Source organism: Pongo pygmaeus, chromosome 21 (genome assembly GCF_028885625.2).
Source record: "Pongo pygmaeus isolate AG05252 chromosome 21, NHGRI_mPonPyg2-v2.0_pri, whole genome shotgun sequence".
Taxonomy (NCBI): domain Eukaryota; kingdom Metazoa; phylum Chordata; class Mammalia; order Primates; family Hominidae; genus Pongo; species Pongo pygmaeus.
Window position 1 is genome coordinate 45,392,017 of NC_072394.2, and position 20,499 is coordinate 45,412,515.

A 20,499-nucleotide genomic window follows, 5' to 3' on the forward strand; every position below is an offset into this window, starting at 1 on the left:
CTTTCTATCAAAAGTATCTAAAGATTCATGAAGACTCACAAGGCTCCTTTCTACTGTAGAAGATTGACTGTGCTTTTAACAACGCTGATTTCTATTATTCTTAACTTTATTAACTCTAATCTTACTCAACTCTAATCATCACTGTCTTACATTTCTCCCTTTCCAATCCAATTCTTGATCCATTATAGGCACCTATAATTATAATACCTCCCTGCCTGCCTGGGGCATTCCTTTTACTTTCAAAAATGTCCCTATTTAAACAAAAATAAATATGTCACCCCAACCATAGAGAATAAGATGTTTCCTGTTTATTTGCTATTGCTTCAGCTCAAGTTCCTGCTCTCCATGTGTCAAAGCAGGGGTCCGCAAATATTTTTCGTAAAGAGCTAGATAGTAAATACTTTTGGCTTTGCAACCATATCGTCTCTTTTGCAACTACTCAGTTCTGCTATTGTGGTGCAACAGCAGCCACAGGCAATACGTAAATGAATGGGTGTGGCTATGTTTCAATAAATTTAATTTACAAAACAAGCAGCAAACCAGATTTGGCCTGTACACCGTAGTTTGCAATCTATGCTTATATATGGACTGAGATAATGATCTGCCTTTCCCTCTAAAAAGCTGATTTTCCTAACAGCATTAATTATATAATCTATTATTTCCCAAAACGATTTAAGTCTACCATTATCACATAGTAAGTATTTACATAGACACAAATCATTTTCATTATTTTATTTTCTATTCTGTTTCAATTACACTTTATTTCACTAGTCACTAAATTGCTTATAGTATTAAGTTATTTTATAACTCTCTATAACTTTTTGCTGTGCAAATCTCCCTTCTATCAATACTTTAAAAAAACATTTTTTGCCATTCTTATGCATTTCATCTTCTATCCAAACTTTACAATCATTTTTGTCAAGTTTTAAAAACATAATTATGTAATCACTTTGGGGGAGAATTGACATATTTATATGAATACACATTTCCATTCAGAAACAAGATATTTTTCCAAGTACTCAAGTCTTCTTTTATGTGTCTCTGTGTTAAAGTTTTCGTGTTGTTCCTGCATTTTTTTTATCTTCATCCCAAGTTTTAAAAGATATTCTGTCCTGTTATGATTGGGTTTTTCTTTGCTCTATATATTACAATTTAACAACTGCACATAGAAAAAAGCTGCTGATTTTTTTTTAGAAATTTATTTCATATCTGGTCCCTGAAACCTCTTGCTAATGCCAATGGGTTCTTCTTTGATGCCTCCTGCACATATTTTTTTAGAATACTAATCACACTTGTTCAGAGGGCTATGTCCTTTGATTTTCAGAGCCAGAGTATTTTTTCTTTTCCATCAGTTTGAGGATTTTTCTCCACTGGCTCATCCTAGAGATACAGCCTTCATTCATGGATTCTGTTCCCCACCATGCCCAGCCTAGATACCTGCTCTATTTCACAAACCCTCTCATCTGACCTATCAACATGCCTTCTAGTTAGTGAGGCTTGTACTAATTTTACAGTGCTTGGGTGGGGAAAAGAACAGACTGAGAAATAGGTGGGGCTGCAGAAACCCACTGGGAAACCCAGACCTCCCTAGAGAGTGAACACAAGTTCACTCAGAGTGGCCAAGAGAATATGACAAACGCAGGTTCCACCCAGGTTGCCAGCATACTTGAGGAGTCAAAGCTGGTGGTGGAGCTGCCCAGCAAAGACGTTCAAGTGAAGGCATCAGGAGATGGGGATGCTAAGAGTCAGAAGCTAGATGATGGTGCAACAGCTTTGCTGCATTTCAGGATAAGAGCAAAGAAGCTAAATCTCAGGCACCCTTTGGTCTGATATATCTAGATTAACTCAACATTGTCATGCCTTTTAGCTCATGTGGCTTGGCCCTGAGTATTTTGGTCTCATTCAGGAATCACCATCTTAATCAAGAAAACTAAGCAGAAGCCTCATATGAAGAACTTTGTATTAGTTAGGGTTCTCCAGAGAAAGGAACCAACAGAATATATAAAGATATATACGAGGAGACTTATGGGAATTGGCTCATGCAATTATGGAGGCCAGGAAGTCCCACAATATGCTGTCTGCAAGTTGGAGAATCAGGAAAGCCAGTGGTATAATTTAGTTCAAGTCCTAAAGCCTGAGAACTAGAAGAGGTGATGGCTGATGGTATAACTCTCAGTCTGAGGCCAAAGTCCTGAGAACCCAGGGTGAGAAGGTGTAAGTCTGGAAGTCTGATAGCCCAACAACCAGAAGCTCCAACACCCACACACACGAGAAGAGTCCTAGTTCAAGAAAAGAGAGAGAAAAAATGAACTCCTCTGCCTTTTTGTTCTATTCTGGTGCTTGAACGATTGGATTAAGCTTGCCCACATTGGTAGACTTCTTTACTAAGTCTTCTGATTCAAATGCTAATCTCATCCAGAAACACCCTCACAGGCACACCCAAAATTAATGTTTTACCAGATATCTGGGCATCCCTTAGACCAATCAAGCTAACACACAAAATTAACCATCACAACCTTGTATAAGTTTTCCTCATAATGACTGCATGCCAGGATTGGGCCAGCAGGCTGACTTTAATCACTATGATCTTGAGAGATGGGCTCCTAAAATACAGCAAAGTTGAGCTGGATCTGAATAGACTAACCCCATGGCTGAGCAAATCTGGGCAGGACTAGATGGAAAATGGGCGAATTCCGTACCACCCATTATTAAATCACATATGTGTCTAGATCTGTGTCAACAAATCCTTTCCAACCCACCAAATCAAAGCATTGGAGTAGAACTGGGGAGACCCGCAGTACCATTACAGCTCACAATACCTCATTACAACATGACTCTGGATCTCCTTACACCCAGAGTGTGTCTGTCTGGAGAGTAGGATGTAATGGTGACATTCCATCTTCCCTTCCATAAGTACCCATTTGTCTCCTTTTATTTGTTCATTCATTTGTTCATCTGGCAAATACTTACTAAGCCTAGTGTCTGGCAGGCACCTTACTAGATACTGAAAATAGAGACAGGAATAAGGCACTCTATCCTTGAAGCACACATCCTGTTCACGCATGGTTTAAGGAGGCCAAGACATAGCAAGTTTGAACACCTTGACAAAGGAAAGAAACTAGGGAGGTACAACCAGAGTTTAATCAAGGACTGTAACTTGCCACACCTGCTATCACTCAGAATTCTCACAGGAAGCTTCCCTAGGCACACTGTGACAGAATGGATGGGGGAAACTCTTCCTAACACCACCTGACATGTGCCTTGCACCCACCACAGGCATGGTACCTTGAAGCAGAGTAACAGACCAGTCAGATGATCACATCTCCCTCACCTATAGAGACTCATGATGATGTCTTACTGCCTAGGAAACAGTACAGTAGCTAAAGCAATCACTGGGGGAAAAAATTCTGAAATCTCTAAGCATTGCTCATTAGCATAAAGCTTGGAGAGGTCTGATAAAGTTCATAGCTTATCTCCAAGCCTGCTTGCTTCCTCTCTGCCCAGAGCAGCAGCTGGGCAAGGGATTGCCTTCTTTGCAAAGAAGCAAATTAAATTAAATTAGATCAGTTATACCAGCACCACCAACAGCAGAAGCATCTTCAATAAAATTAAGATCTCGAAATGAAAACAAGGAAATCATCTTCTAAAAACCTAATCCCATTGCCCAGTTTGAAGGCACTCACCACTGAGACCTTCTGTGGCAACTTTACATGAACACTTGGGAGCGGGGAACTAAGGAAGACCCGGCAGCATCGTTTGGTAACCCAGGATCTGGGCCTTTTGTTTGTTGTTGTTTTATTCTTATGGAAGCACATATCCAATCACACAGTTGACATATAAATAGGCCATTTCAGTGAATACAGTCATTGGAAACCTTTTCCAATAACAGCATGTCATACTGGCTATGCAAGAGTGTATTTATAATCACACAGCATGGTATAGTGGAAAGAATGCCAGGTATTCCAGAAAATATGGTGGTTTGCACACCATTTCACAGAACCTCCATCTTCAAAGTTGACTGAAATTAACAAAATGAATTAAAATGAACAACAAAAATATTATTAATTCTGAAATTCAGAAACTGCCCCAACCTCATGCTGTAGGTTTTAAGTGCCACCTGGGCCAAAATGAAAGAAGAGTAATTTATGTTCATGCTTTTTTTTTTTTTGGAGACAGAGTCTCACTCCACCCAGGCTGGAGTGCTGTGGTACAATCTCGGCTCACTGCAGCTCCATCTCCTGGGTTCAAGGGATTCTCATGCCTCAGCCTCCCAAGTAGCTGGGATCACAGGAGTGCGCCACCACACCCAGCTGATTTTTGTATTTTTAGTAGAGACATGGTTTCGCCATGTTGGCCAGGCTTGTCTAGAACTCTTGACCTCAAGCAATCTGACCACCTCAGCCTCCCAAAGTGCTGGTATTACAGGCATGAGCCACCGCACCCAGCCCATCCTCCCTTTCAAGATGGAAAAGTACTGTTGGCAAGGAAAAAAAAAATGTGGAATGGACAGAAAAGCTGAATGATATAGCTCCTAATTTGAAGAGAACAAATTGGAAAGGTGTGAATATTCCACTTGGAGCTCGTTTTTCCCACTTTGGATTGACTCCTTCCCTAAATCCCTTCCCAGAGCCATTCTGGGAATTATCAGGCAGAAACCAGTTATCTCATATGAGGACTCAAATGGGCAAAGAGAAGAAAATGAATGGGTTTAGAAAAACAAATGACAAAAGTCCATGAAACAGAAGGACCTCTCATTAAAGTAGCTGGCTCATTTTGAAACAGGTGAGCAAACTGAAGCTTTAGGGGACCACCCACCCCAGGAAAAGGATCAATTGACAACTCAATAGAACTAAATCTAGTGTCAGAATTTCAGTAAAATTAGAGACAGATTAGAGACAAAGCCCCCAGAGGCTTTTTGCAAGTCCTCAGCAATTTCCTCTCCCATAAGAGAGTAGTCAAACTGTGCCCAAGTAAATTGGGAAAATAGCAAAGGCAAATTCAGCATTACCAATTTGGATCAAATAACACCATCAGGTAACTGCCCCCACTGATATGGTGGTCAAGTAGAGGGGGAAAAGTACAAGACTTAAAGGAAGATTATGTGCCCCCACAGTAGGTTTCACATGCAAAGATTTTTTTTTTTTAAACTCACCCTGAAAGAAGAGATGCTCCAGTAAACATAAATAGATCACTGCTTTGTAATCCCAGGAAAATTAAAGAGAATTTAAGCTCTACGAAACAAGCAATTAAAGGGTGAGAAAACATGAGGTTGTTCAAGACTGGGAGTGTATCAGCTTCTGGACAACCCTCCCAGGGTTGTCTTCTGGGCAACCTCCCAGGTACTGTCCTCTCATCAATACTAGATCCGCTGCAGTTCCTGAACATGTGACGGCACAGTGTGTAAAAATGCGTATACTATTAGGGCTGGAAGGACCCTCATCTAGTCATCATCAATGACAGGACAATAAAAACCAAGTTCACGTATTTATTAAGTGGCAAAGCTATAGCTTAGACCCCAACCTGACCCTATACGTATAAAGAGGAAAGAAGAAGGATGAAGATAGGATGTTGGGAGGGAAAAAGGAGGAGAAAAAAGAGGGAGAGAAAATGGAAGATGGAAGCTACAGCCGGGGTGCAGTAAAAAGGGTCACTGGACTAGTCAAAAAACCTACCATGAATCAAATCGGAGTACCTGCCTTCAATTTCTGGGGCTACATGCCAACAAACAGAATTGTTGGGTCATATAGTCACTTGATGTTTAACTTTTTGAGAAATTGCCAACTGTTTTCCACAGTAGCTGCACCATTTGGCATTCCCATCAGCAATGTACAAGGTTCTAATCTCTTAGCGCTAGCACTCACTATGTTGCATGACTCTGAAAAAGTCATTTATCTGAACCTCACTTTCTTTTTCTCTAAAGACTAGGGGTTAGAACTAGCTATCCTGTTTCTGCCTATTCACACATTCTTTCTTTCCATCCAAATCCTGACCTTCCATTGCCCACATCTGTTTCCAAGAGTTTCCTGACAGTGTGAAGTACTGTAATGAGTAAGTCCTAGCTCTGCTCCTTAGAGCTGGAATTATCTTAATCCATATCCCCAAGTTATATTAATGCACTTCCATTTCCATCCATATCTCTCAGTGTATATTTTTTCTCTCTTGTCTATTCTTTTAACCTTTTTGCAAGCATCATCTTGTTCTGTCTGTCGGCTGTCAGCTTTTCTCTCCGAGCTTCTGCGGAGTTGCCAGATTCTTGGCTATTTCCCCACCCTCAGCTCATAACTATTTTTCCCTGGAGCTCAGCGACTCTTAAGTGGTCTTTGTGAAATCCTATTAGGATAATCTCCCTGTCTGTGTCTCCTCTCAGCTGGGCTGCCTCTGGAAACCTCAGCTGTCTTCCTACTCACAGTTGGCAAATCATAGGCTGGCTCCTGAGTCATCCAACATCGTACTTATTCACAAATGTGCTTACATGAGCTCTGAACCTGTCGAGTCTTGTAGCCCACAACCAAGAGTTAAATTCACTGGAGATTCAACTCATATGTCTTCTCCTGCAGAAAGTGTGTCCTGTTTATGCGGGACCCCTATTCCCTCTACAATCCCAGGAGTGACACCTGCCCCCTTTTTACTTTTTCTGTTTCTGTTTATGTTTATCATCTATCTCTCTCATCAGACTGTGAGATTCATGAGAGCGAGGAGCTGGAGTATCTTGTCCAAAGCTGTATCCTCAGTGTCTGGCATATTACAGGCCCTCAGTACATGTTTGTTGAATTCATGAATATGTGTTCCTCTTCCATAGAGTCAATCGTGGATCTGCCTACCTGTCTACCTGTTAGACCCAAAGCTACTTTGGGGCAGACTGAGATTTACTTGCCATGGTAACCCTTGTTAAAAATAAAATTACTCTGACACTTGTTAAAATGGTAAGGAAGACATTATTCAAGATTAATGCAATGGAGGAGAGAAATTAGGCAAATATAACAAAGACAGCTGGGGATTTAGAGCCAAGGAACAGAGTGAGTGGATGAAAAATTACCAAGAGGAGACAAGGGTAGGGAGATTCTTGCTAAAACAACTTACCAGGGTTCTTACCGAAGGCAGGCCAGGATGACCAGATAGTGCTATCATCCGAATGTTTGTGGAGGCCAAAACTCATATGCTGAAACGCTAACCGCCAAGGTGATGGTATTAAGCGATGAGGACTTTGGGGAGATGAATTAGGTCATGAAGGAATGGGACTAGTGCCCTTATAAAAGGGACCCCAGAGAGCTGCCTTGCCTCTTCCATCACCTGAGGACATAACTAGAAGGTGTCATTTTTTAAGGAAGAGAGATCTCACTAGATATGGAATCTTCTGGCACCTTGATCTTGGACTTCCCAGCCTCTAGAACTGTGAGCAATACATTTCTGTTGCTAAGAGTTAGTTTAGGGTACTTTTTTATAGAAGCCCAAATGGACTGACAGATGTTAAGGGGTTGGGGGATCCTCAGTAGGCTAACCTAGCAGCGTTCTTGCTAGAACTGGGCTAGACAGGCCACAGACAAGAGAGCCAAAATCAAAGCCTAGTCGAGAAGGGAATTCAGAGGAGCACGACTAAAATTTGGTCAAGGGGAGAGTCTTTGTCACCCCAGCACCCAGCACAAGTGGTTGGTACTAAATACTTACTGAGCCCAGCTGAGCACCCATCCTCAGTGCAGCCCTGCTTACCCTGACAAAGGTTTAGGGCTCTTACTCTCTCCTTTGTCCCTCAGTGAGCTGCAGTGTCAGGAGAAGGGACCCCAGTAGATAGCGTTCAAGTGGCTGGGGGTGGGGAAGAGAAGCAAAATGTGACAACCCCACATTAATCAAGAAGGTACACCATTTTCTTAGGGTTTCATAACTCCAATGATTTCCTGGGCCAGTCATCCCAAATGACCCTCACAGCCACTTTGTGAAGCAAGTTGATTTATCTTCTCATGTTATGAACGGAATAATTGACACTCTGGGCGGTCAAGAGCCATGTCATAGGTCACACACCCAGAATTTCATGAAGTCATGAAGACATGAAGTGTACATTTCTCTGCTCAGAAACTTTTTAAGTTGTTGTCCCTAAATATTGTACCAACTTGTACTTATACCAACAGTGTATGGCCACCTGGTTGCCAGAGGTCTCACCAACACTGATGTGTGTCTGCTGGATTATTTTTCCTTTTATTGATTTTTAAAACCTCTTTACATGTTAATTATATCAATCATTTTTTGTATATATAATGCAAGTATCTGAGCTCAGTTTGTTTATTTTTTTTTTTAATTTTTTTTTATTTTGAGATGGAGTCTCGCTCTGTCACCCAGGCTGGAGTGCAGTGGCACGATCTTGGCTCACTCCAAGCTCCATCTCCCAGGTTCACACCATTCTCCTGCCTCAGCCTCCCGAGTAGCTGGGACTACAGGCACCTGGTACCACGGCCGGCTAATTTTTTTCTTTTTTTTTTTTTTTGCATTTTTTTAGTAGAGACGGGGTTTCACTGTGTTAGCCAGGATGGTCTCTATCTCCTGACCTCGTGATACACCCGCCTGGGCCTCCCAAAGTGCTGGGATTACAGGCATGAGCCACCGTGCCCGGCCAGTTTGATATGGATATTTTCATCATGTTTAGGTTCTTAGGGACAAATATGTAATATTTTTCTTTATGGCTGTACCTTTAATGGTATCATCAGAAAACTGTCCTGCTCCCCAAAATTAAATATTTATTTATTCTTTAAATGTTATCTATGTTTTCCAAATTTTACATTTAACTGAAGTGCACTGCATTTATCCAGAATATATTTTGGTACATAGTATGAAGTAAGGACCCACATCCTCCCCTGGTGGATTATCATTTCATCTTGACCTGTCTCATTAATTAGAAATGTGAAGTTTGTCCATAACATGTACACATGCATGCATTCACACACACACAAACACACACACACCCCTCTGTTTTAAGGACATACTTTGTTGTGTTAATCTATCTGTCTCTTCTAAGATTGGTATAAGCTATTTGAAATATTTTAGTTTCAGGATGTATTTCTAAAACTTGGAAGTAGAAGTCTTTCTCCATCATTCTCTTTCAACATTTGCTTGATGATCTGTGCCCATTTATTTTTCCACATAAACCTTAAAATCATTTTATAACATTGCTTATACATTTCTATTGCAATATGCATTCAATATTTTAAATTGACAGCTTTAAAAATACCAAGCCTTCCCATCCAGAAATGAAATACCTCCATTTACTTATTTGTTTTCCCAGTTTTGCTTTATAGATTCCTTCTACAGTTCCTGCATATTGTCTCTTAAGCTAATTCCTCAGCCTTTTATATTTGTTGCTTTTACAGAATGAATGCTTTTATATTATGTTTCCTAACTGGTGACTGGTATTTAGAAAATTTTTCATTTTTGTATATTTATTCCCTAACTAGTCACCTTATTAGACTCTTTTATTGGGCTCTAATAGTTTTTCATTATTTCTCTTGGGGTTTTGGTAGATAATAAAATCCTCTGCAAATAATAACTTTATGCCATAATTATACTTTCCATTCTGTTACTAGAAATCCCTGAATAAATGTTAAATAATTTTAGTGGTCCTGAGCATCCTTACATTTTTAGGATATCAGTTGTTAGTTTGGAATAGACAGGCTCTGTCACATTAAGGAAATAGCTTTCTAGGTCTTTCAAGGATGATGATTATTCTCTGTTCCTCCATCACCACTTTTACCCACCAACCTAGACATAGTGGTCTGTAGTCTGTATCTCCCAGGCTTCCTTATTCTCTGCTTCTAGCTGAGTTTAGCCAATGGCAGAGTTTGGCCATGGACAGAAGACCAGGGGGTGGCTGTGTTTCTCTATAGCCTGTCAAGCAATCCCTTAACACTTTAGCACCATTTCCATTTCCTACCATTGCCCTTCAGACCCAGGGTGGTAATGGCTTCCCAAAGTTGCCAGTCCCTGGGTGCTTCAGTATCGCTTGTTAATTCCCTTGATTCTGATCCAAACTCTATTTCATTAAACCCCATTTAAATCATTCATCTCTAACATGCTTCTTGCCTAGACATTCCGTAACTGATTCATAAATTAAGACCCAGTGGGAATTATTTTCAAACATATTTTTCAACATCTCAAAATAATCAAAATATTTTTTCTTTTGTGAAATTAATGTGATACTTATTCATTCATTCATTTAAAAAAAAAATCTGAGTACCTACTATGTGTTGCTTGTTGTGCTAGACACTGAGATCAGAACACATAAAAAAAAAAACAACTAAATAAAACAAAACAGACAAGCCTTCTGCCCTTATGTCCTCTTAGGGAAAAGTTACACAAACATGTAGATGAATAAAATGCCTAAATATTATGATAAGGACTAGAAAGAGTGTCTGGATAAAACAAAACAAAACAAAACAAAAAACAGGGAGTACATATTCAAAAAGGCTAGTCAGAGAATACTGCTCACAGAAGGTGACATTTGAGTTGAGTTGACATGCAAGCTCTTGCTGAGAAGAGCCTTCGGCAAGTGAAAAGCCTTGAGACAGGAAAGAGCCTGTTGTGGTTAAAAAAAAAAAAAAAAAAAAAAAGACCAGGGTATCACCAGCAAGGGGGAATGTGGCAGAGGATGTGAATGAACATACTGGCAGGTGCTAGATCAGCCCTGTCCAACAGAAATACAGTGCAGGCCACATTTATAATTTTAAATTTTCTACCTGCCATATTGCAAAAGGTTATACACACACATACACACATACACACACACACACACACACACAAGACACTATCTTTTCAACATATAAACAATATAAAAATTAACACAACATTTTACCCTTTTTTTGATACAAAGACTTTAAGATCTGGTGTATTTTGCATTTAGAGTACATCTCAATTTGAAATGGCCACATTTCAAGTGCTGGAGACCACTGTATTGAACCACTCAAGGCTACATGGTGCACATCAGGCCTGGCTCACAAGGCCTCCCTTGGGCGAGAGGGGCAAGACATCTGAGACTCATCTCTATAGCTCCCAGCATCATGTGTGGCACATGGTAGGCGTTCAGCAAATGTTTCCCACACAGGATGGCAGAAGAACTGCAAAATAGATGGCAAGTTCCTGAAGCAGAGAGGCTGCACCAGGATCACTCTGGTGCCTGCTCCAGGAAATCGGGTCTATTGTGTGTCCTCAAGCAAGAGAAGAAGTTGGGGTCCACCTGCTGAGTCTCCCACTGTGGGGGCTGTTCATGGCCACCTCTCCCATAGCCAGGGTGCTTGGCAAAGCTGCTCTCTTAATTCAGAAAGATCACATCACACCATATGCCAGAGAGTGGGAGGGAGGGAGCCCATTAGCATTCATTGTATACAGCTTTTCATTTGGAAAAGCACCTCAAATGTGCCGATCTGCATTGCTTTGCTTCATTTTTCAACATTCATGAGTGTAATTGCATTTATTTTTCTCGTCAAGACTGCAAAACAAGTGATAATTTACTACATTACAGCCCATATCGGCTGGATTTACAGCCACAACAGTTATAATCCACCCTCTTAGGGACTGGGTGGGTAAGCAGGGGGTGGTCTTTTTAGCTGAGAGCACTACATTTCTTTATAACAGGAAGCTTGGGCCCAGCTGTTCTTCAAGGTTACAATAATAGTGGCAAAAACTAACCCATACAGAGACACTGAGCTGTCAAAGCATGTGCACTTCTACTATCTGGATGGCTTCTTACACTAATGGGGTAAGGCAGACTTGTACTCCCATTCACATTTCCCAGAGAAACAGACTGAGATTCAGAGAAGTCCTCTGTAGTAGATGGTAACAGGTTGGTGAACAGCAGAGCCAGGGTTCAAACCCAGATTCATGTGATAGGAAATCCCGTGCTCTCCTCATGATGACACATGGCAGTGCCTGAGCTCTAGCAAAGCATGAGGTCTTGTAGTTATATTGGTAGAAAAGAAGAGGACATGATCTTAAAATTTTGTAAATATGAATGAAGTGCCTACAGCAGCTGTGACCACGAAGGAGACCTATTTTCTTGCATCTACACCGCAGAAAGCTAACTTCCAGCAGACAATCAGGACAGGAGACTACATCCCTGCTTGAGGTCCATCCAGATGCTACTCTGTTTGTGACTATCTAGAAATGAGAGCAGGGAAAGATGGTCCAGCCTTGTATTTGGAGATCATTCAATGCAGACGTTTTCTTCCTCTTTAAAACAAGAGTCAAGCCATGGTGATGTTCAGACTTTAGATCACAAATGCTCACGAATTCATGAGTAGTAACTGATCAACAAGATCCAACCCTAAAAACGTATGGATTCATTAAAATCATTTCCTAAGTAAGATTAAAGTAGAGGACATGTCAGTGGTTGTGAGCTCCTCATTTCTTCTTCCTGGGTTTTAGAGGGATGTAAACTCCATCCCCTAACCTGACTCCCTGTCCCCCTAATTACAACACATCGATCTTGAAAAGGGTGGACTTGAAAGCTGGTCTTGCTGTAAAGGATCTGAGGAAAGTGGGCAGATTATGAAAAGCCTCAGATCTCAGTCAGAGGATATTGCTACCATATGATGTGACATCTCTTTCAAGAGGAGATGACCCTGGGGTCCAGCCCCACCTCTGCAGCTTTCTCCAAGGCAGGAAAGAGATACTGGGGGTCCCTGTAAAGTCTTAAGAGTCCGGAGCTGACAGGTGTTCAGGAAGTCCCTCCAGCTACCTGGCCAGGATGCTGTAGTCTGCAAAGGACCCTTCAGCCCTGTTCCTGTCCCTTTTCTGCAAACTGAGGTCCCCTCTCTCAATCAAGTGATGGCTCTCCTCTATCCACTCCTGACATTGGCAAGTGAGACCCTGTGTGGGTGTTCCTGCCCCAGGCCAGGACTAAAATGACAAGGTCTGGCCACTCCAGGGCCTTCTGCTGAGTCTCAGTAAGCACACACTGGACAAGGAACCTCCAGCAGCCACTCAATATAAGGGGCCTCAGGTCTTCAAAGAAGGCCAGTAGGCGATGATGAACATTACAGCCCATCCAGTGTTAAAACACATGTACTCACACACACAGAGAAAGGAGGGGAGAGGGAAGAGAGGAGAGGGATGGCAGGCCTAACAAGTCCTCAGGTTTTCCATCAGTACACAGGTTAACGAGGCACCTCCATGCTGAGTCCCAGCTGTGAGACAGGACAAGAAGAAGCTGCTTGATGGTGATGGAGGAGACCCAACATGGGCCCACGCACCAAACATTTTGTTCTGTGGGTTCTCAAATGTTTGTCATTTAATCCCTATGTGTCCCAATTGCATGACCTTCATTTTATAAGTAAGAGAAAACCTTGAGCCATAAAGAAACTTTGCTCAATAGCTTTGCTCAAGGTCCCCCAAGCTACTCCCTCTGGCTATAGTATTCCTGAACCTTGAACGTGCATACACCTCTGGAATTTCTTTTCTGAAATTCAACTGTACAGAGAATCAAAGACCAAGGTTATCAAAGTTTTATTTCAAACACAGGAAAGTAGTCTTTCAATTCAGGCAAATAACTTTTCTGTTATTATTTTCCATATTGCAAAGTCTAAAAACTTAGCACAAATCTAAAAATCAGGCCTGTAAAGGTGACATTTTGTTTGAAATGGTCAAAATCAGATAATTGTTTCAATCAGCATGGAGTGTTAAATTCAGGCTTTCTTCTACTTGTTGCTATCACCCAGAAAAGAAAAATAAGATTTATTTTCCAGAGGTTGGAACTATACTCCAGGTAGCTCTCTGGCCTGCCAGGCCCCATCTGCTCCGTGCTGCTACCACCTCCACGTGCACTCAAGACTCTCTTTGTTTCTCTATCGTGAAGTCTTTTCATGTGGTCCCTGGTTGCAGCAATGAACAAAGTATGCCACAGCAGAACTGCTTTATAGAACCTGTGTGGTATTAGAGTTAGAAAACTGGGAATATTACCTAATCAGGGCTCTTCCTTGTATAGGTTAAGGCCACTGGAGCCCAGAGAGACTAAGCAACTTGCTTCAGGCCACACAGCAGGTCAGCAGTACAGCAGACCCGGATCACCTGAGACCCACTGAGCACCATGCTCTGAACCACAAGTGTATCTTTCAGCCATCTCAGATTTTCTGTTTCCTTTAAATCTGTTTCCAAATAGCTTAACACTTCACTCATCCCCTAACTCACTTATTCAATATTCATTGAGGGCATTCTGGTGACAGTTTTAGGAGCTGAGGACACAGCTGTGAATGGAAAAGTTGCCTCCTGCTCTGATGGAGCTTATACTTCACTGAGGAAGATGAGTGTTAAATGCAAAATTATACAGAGCTCCTCTGTATTGAGCTCCCGCACTGCCTGACCTGGGACAAGGGCTGGAAGAACAAGGGGATTCTGAGACCCAGTGGTCTCCAAGGCAAAGGAAAGAATTGGTGGCAGTGATGACAAGGGGATGGCAAAGTACAGCAGGTAGAGGAGGAAACTACAGGGATGCAAGCAATAGCTCCAACAAAGAGGTGTCCCAGGGTGCCAATTCTCTGCAGGGGAAAGAAGAAGGGAAGGAGTTAGGTGCTCCTGGTGGAACGCCAGCTTATTCCTGTCTTCCTCTAGGAATGCACTCCCTCTGTCTCCTCCTCAGGCTCCCATTCCTCTGCCCACACCCTAGATTGTGGCAATGTGCAGAATTCTGCTCCCTGCCCTCTGCTCTTCCCTTTCTCCTGGGAAATCTTGACCCTGGCCTTGACCCCTTTCCTAGCTTCCCAAACACCCAGTGGTTCTCAAGATCAATGTACTAAAATTGCCTGCTGTTTCCTGGGCCCCATCCCAGTGCCACATATTGGGATAGGACCCAGGAATCTGCTTTTTAAAAATACCCTAGGTGATTCTGATGCAGATGTTCAGTCTTCCTGCTCACTGAGACCCAAGGTCTGGTAAGCATCAAACACTGGGCCGACACTCACTTGCTAAGAACCCAGTATTCTGGGCACAGAGGTAGGGTCTCTGCATGTGCATCCTGGCCATTTTTAGCACACCTCTATGGGTATGTGTGTAATATACAGACGAGGAAATGGAACCCACGTGGCTTGGGTAGAGTCACAGAACTTCAAAGAATAGGCACCTGACTCCACACCCAAATCCAGTATCTTTGTTCATCTCTTTCACCAAGTTTTCTTGAGCTCACCGATATCTCCAACGCCCTTTTCCTCCTCCCCATTTTTATAGCTAACATCCCCGTTCATGCCTGATCAGTTCCCTCCTGGTCCACTGCCCACCTTCCCACCACAGACTCCCTGCTGCTCCAAGTTGCCTTTCACACTGGCCAACAAGTTGTTATCCTAAAAGACAAATCTGATCAAACATTCCCTAACTTAATCTCTGATGAATCCTCACTCTTATCATCCAACATCCTTCAAGTTGTGGCCCCAACCTCCCTTCTCATCACATCTCATCCTGTACCACATGACCATGGTATCCCTTCCTAGAATACCACATTATTCAAGAGTATTGGTTTGAGTATTTGCCTCTGCCACTTACGTGTGATTTTAGATAAAATCACACTGTCACTTCTGTGTGATTTTAGATAAGTTACTTAATCTTTATGTGCCTCATTTTTCTGAACTGTAAAATGGGCTATTACCAGTAGCTCCTTCAAAAGGCTGTTGTAAAGACTTAATAAAAGAAAGATGACACGTATAAAGTGCTCAGCACAGTGCCATGAAAACAGATGCTCCAAAATGCTACCTGATACTAATGTCATCACCGTCATCCTACCATGTAGTACTACTTGTTATTCTCTGAACATACCACATACTTTGAGGTATCTGACTGGAAGCAGACCCCTCTTGGTGCTGGAAACTCCTCATCAAAATTCCAAAGTGACTGCAAGGTAGGTTGGCCATAAAATATCCATTGTTGAACAAGGTGCTTTGTATGTGAAATTTTAGTTAATTCCCCACATAAGTCTTATGAGGCTCTTGTCCCTTATCCTCATTTTAGAGACGAGCATGAGGCTCAGACAGGTTACAAAACCAGCTCCATATCAGAATGCTAGTCAGTAGTAGAATTGGCATTCCAACTAATATCAGCCTGATTTCAATGTTCACACTTCTGTTCATTTCTTCTATATAAAAAGAACACAGATTTTTTTTTTTAATCACTTAGAGTACACTGTACTGAGAATTGTGTCATGGTATCTTGCATCATTCTTACCCTTCTAAGCTCACCCACATATCACTGGGGCTGGAAGCCTAGAAACTACATCTTACTTTCTAGCAGGGTTCCAGCTCAGTCTTCACCAATGAGAGAGGCAAAGACTGGGCCCTCTCCAGACACTGAGCCTGCTGGCACCTTGATCTTGAACTTGGACTTCCCAGCATCCAGAACTATGAGACATAAATTTAAAAATTTACATATCGCCTTTTTTTTTTTTTTTTTTTTTGCGACAGAGTCCCACTCTGTCCCCCAGGCTGGAGTCCAGAGGCACTATGTCAGCTCACCACAACCTCCACCTCCCAGGTTTAAGCGATTCTCCTGCCTCAGCCTCCCAAGTAGCGGGGATTACAGGTGCCCATCACCATACCTGGCAAATTTTTGTATTTTTAGTAGAGACGAGGTTTCACCATGTTGACCAGGCTGGTCTCAAACTCCTGAACTAAGGTGATCCACCCACCTTGGCCTCCCAAAGTGCTGAGATTACAGGCATGAGCCACCACGCCCAGCCTATATATCACACATTTTGTGGCATTTTGTTATAGCAACATGAATGGACAAGACAGAAATTAATACCAAGAAGTACAGTGTTGTTGTAACAAATACATAAAATGTGGAAGTGGCTTTAGAAATGGGTAATGAGTAGAAGCTGGAAGACTTTAGAGATTCATGCTGGAAACAGTCTAGATTATTGTGAACAGAGTATTTAGGGGGTTTCTGGCAAAGGTTGAAAAGAAGAAAGCTGGAGAGAAAGGCTCAATCTTAGATATTATCTAAGTATAGTCACAAACAGAATGATGGTAGAAATATGGATGGTAAAGGCAATTCTGATGAGGTCTCTGACAGAAACAAGAAACAAGGTATTGGAAACTGATAGCCAAGAACTTGACTGAATCATGCCCATGTCTCAATGCTTTCTGAAAGGCAGAACTTGCAGGTGATAAACTAGGATATCTGGTGAAAGAAGTATCTAAGCAAAGTGTTGAGGGTGCTACATGGCTTCTCTTGACTGCTTATAGTAAAAGTGAGATAAGAAATCAATTAAAGATGAATTTATAAGTAAAAGGGAAGCAGAACTTAAAGATTTTGAAAATTCTCAGTCCGGCCAGGTCATAAAGGTGTATTATGGAGAGAATACCAAGAGTGTGGCCAAGTCAATGTTTGATAAAAATATTAAGATGCCTGATAACGATACTAGTATGGATGTAAGGAAGCCAGATGTTATTTATCAAGACAATGGAAGAATGACTCCCAAGGCATTTCAAAGATCTCTAAAGTTGTCACTCCAATCACAGGCCCAGAATGCCAAGGCCTGGGGGACAAAACTATATGAAAAAAGAGATCTTGGGCACCCAAGAGACTTCAGGACTCACTGCTCTGTGCCACCTCAAGTCTCTGCTTACTGAATTCTGGTGTAGTGCTCCTTAGATGCCCCAGATGTGACTCAAGTGGGCCCAAGTGTGGCCCAGGCTTCCCCTCCAGAGGGCATAAACAGTCAACCTTAGTGGCATCCACATGGTGTTGACCCTGCAGGTGTGCAGAGTGCATAAGCCATGGGGGCATGGCTACCTCCACCCAGATTTCAAAAGATGCCCTGGAGAGCCTCAGTGCCCAGGCAGAGAACTGCCAGGGTGGGTGGGGCTGCTGTGAGAACCCTCACTAGTGCAATTCTGTGGAGACGTGGGAATGGAGCCACTGCAGAGAACTCCTATTAGGGCAATGTTTCATGGAGCCATGGAGACGGGCAACCCTTGAGACCTCAGACCTGTAGAGCCACCATCACACAACACAAGCCTGGGACCCAACCCCAACCACTGAGAGCTGCTTTGTGGGGTGCACCCAGCAAAGCCATGAAGAATGGGGCTGCCTGGGGCTTTGGCCCACCCTTGCTGCACGGTGTCCAAAAGGCAGGACATAGAGTCAAAGAAGATCATTCTCAAGCCTCAAGATTTAATGCTGTTTGTCTTCTTGTGTTTTATACTTACTTGGGACCTATTACGCTTTTCTTCTTGCTTATTTATCTCTTTTCAAATAAGAATGTCTATCCTGTGTTTGTCCCAACATTGTATTTTGGAAGTATACAAGTTGATTTCACAGGCACACAGCTGGAGAGCAATTTGCCTCAAGATGAATCATATCTAATTTAGATGACACTTTGGACTTACACTTCAAAGCTGATACAGGAATAAGACTTCTGGGGCTACTGGGATGGAATGAATGTATTTTGTATATGAGAAGGACATGGATTTTGGGGCATCTGGAGGAGAATGCTGTGGCTTAAGTGCAGGTGTCCCTGCAAAATTCACATGTTGGAACTTAAACTGTAATGTGATAGTATTATGAGTTGGGGCCTTTAGAAGATGATTAAGTCATGAGGTCAGAGCCCTCATGAATGGGATTAGCAACATTATAAAAGAGCTGGAGGGAACTAGGTAGGCCCTTTTTGTCCTTCCATGTGAGAGCATAGCATTCAAGCCACCATCTTTGAAGTAGAAATGGGGTCCTCATCAGACACCAAACATAATGGTGCCTTAATCTTGGACTTGTCAACCTCCAGAACTGTGAGAAATAGCTTTCTATTATTCATAAATTACCCATTTTGTGGTACTTTTTATAGTAGCATGAATGGTCTAAGACACCACTGAACAATTCCCTATCTCCCTCCTCTCCCCAGCCCCTGGCAACCATCATTCTGTTTTTTTATTTCTATAAGTTTGACTGCTCTACATACATCACCTAAGTACAAACATACAGTACATGTTATTGATGACTGATTTGTCAGAACATAACGTCTTCAAGGTTCATCCATGTTGTAGCATGTGCCAGGATTTCCTTCCTTGTTAAGGCTGAGTAATATTCCATTGCATGTGTATACCACATTTTCTTTATGCATCCATCTGTTGAACATTTGGGTTGCTTCCATCTCTTGACTACTGTGAATAATGCTACTATTAACGAGTGTGTAAATATATTTTCAAGATTCTGCTTTCAATTATTTTAGATATACCATCATGTGCAGCATAATGGTGTTTCTGTCAATGACGGATTGCACATATGAAGGTGGTCCTAGGTGGATAGTTGGCTATAGCTTCTAGGTTTACAAAAATACAGTCTATGATGTTCACACAATGATGAAATTGCATAATGACTCATTTCTCAGAATGTATTCCCATCATTAAATGATACATGATTCTATTTCCAGAATTGGGATTGCTAGATCATATGGTGGTTCTATTTTTTATTTTTGGTTTTCCATATAGACTATACCATTTTACATTCTCACAAACAATGTACAAAGGTTCCAATTTTTCTAGATCCTTGACAACATTTATTTCTTTTTGTTTGTCTTTTTATAGTGGCCAGCCTAATGGGTGTAAGGTGATAACTCATTGTGGTTTTGATTTGTATTTCTCTAATGATTAGTGATGCTAAACATATTTTCTTTCCTTTCTTTTTTTTTTTTTTGAGATAGAGGCTTGCTCTGTTACCCAGGCTAGAGTGCAGTGGCACAATCTTGGCTCACTGCAACCTCCGCCTCCTGGGTTCAAGTAATTCTCCTGCCTCAGCCTCATGAGTAGCTGGGATTACAGACACACACCACCACGCCTGGCTAATTTTTGTATTTTTTGTAGAGATGGGGGGGTCTCACCATGTTGGCCAGGTTGGTCTTGAACACCTGACCTCAGGTGATCTGCCCACCTCGGCCTCCCAAAATGCTGGGATTACAGGTGAACCACCGTGCCTGGCCATATTTTCATGTTTCTCACCATTTGTTTATCTTCTTTGGAGAAATGTCTATTTCAGCCCTTTTTTAAAAAAAAAAAAAAATCAGGTTATTTGTTTTGTTGTTGTTGAGTGGTAGGCATTCTTTATGTATTCCAGATAGTAACCCTATATGAGAGGTTTGTAAATATTTTCTCCCATTCCACAGGTTGTCTTTTAATTCTGTTCCCTTTGAAACACATTAGTTTTAAGTTAGATATAGTCTCATTTGTCTACATTTGCTCCTGTCACCTGTACTTTTGGTATTATATCCAAGAAATCGCTGCCAAATCCAACATCATAAAACTTTCTACCTACATTTTCTTCTAGGGGTTTTATAGTTTTCACTCTTATGTTTAGGTCTTTAATCCATTTTGAGTTAATTTTTGTGTATGGTGTAAGATAAGGCTCCAACTTCTTTCTGCTACTTGTGGATATTCAATTTACTAAATGCCATTTGTTGAAGAAATTATTCTCTCTCCATTGCGTAGTCTTGGCACCCTTAGTGAAGATTATTTGACCATGTATGTGAGAGCTTCAAAGGTTTTATAAACC

The 20,499-nt window shown here is 41.7% G+C and overlaps 1 protein-coding gene across 12 annotated transcripts in view; it reads right to left on the reverse strand.

Moving 5' to 3' along the window:
- PTPRT (protein tyrosine phosphatase receptor type T) overlaps window positions 1–20,499 on the reverse strand; it is a 1,135,643-nt gene that overhangs the window by 795,183 nt on the left and 319,961 nt on the right. The gene's annotated exons all lie outside the window — the stretch shown is intronic.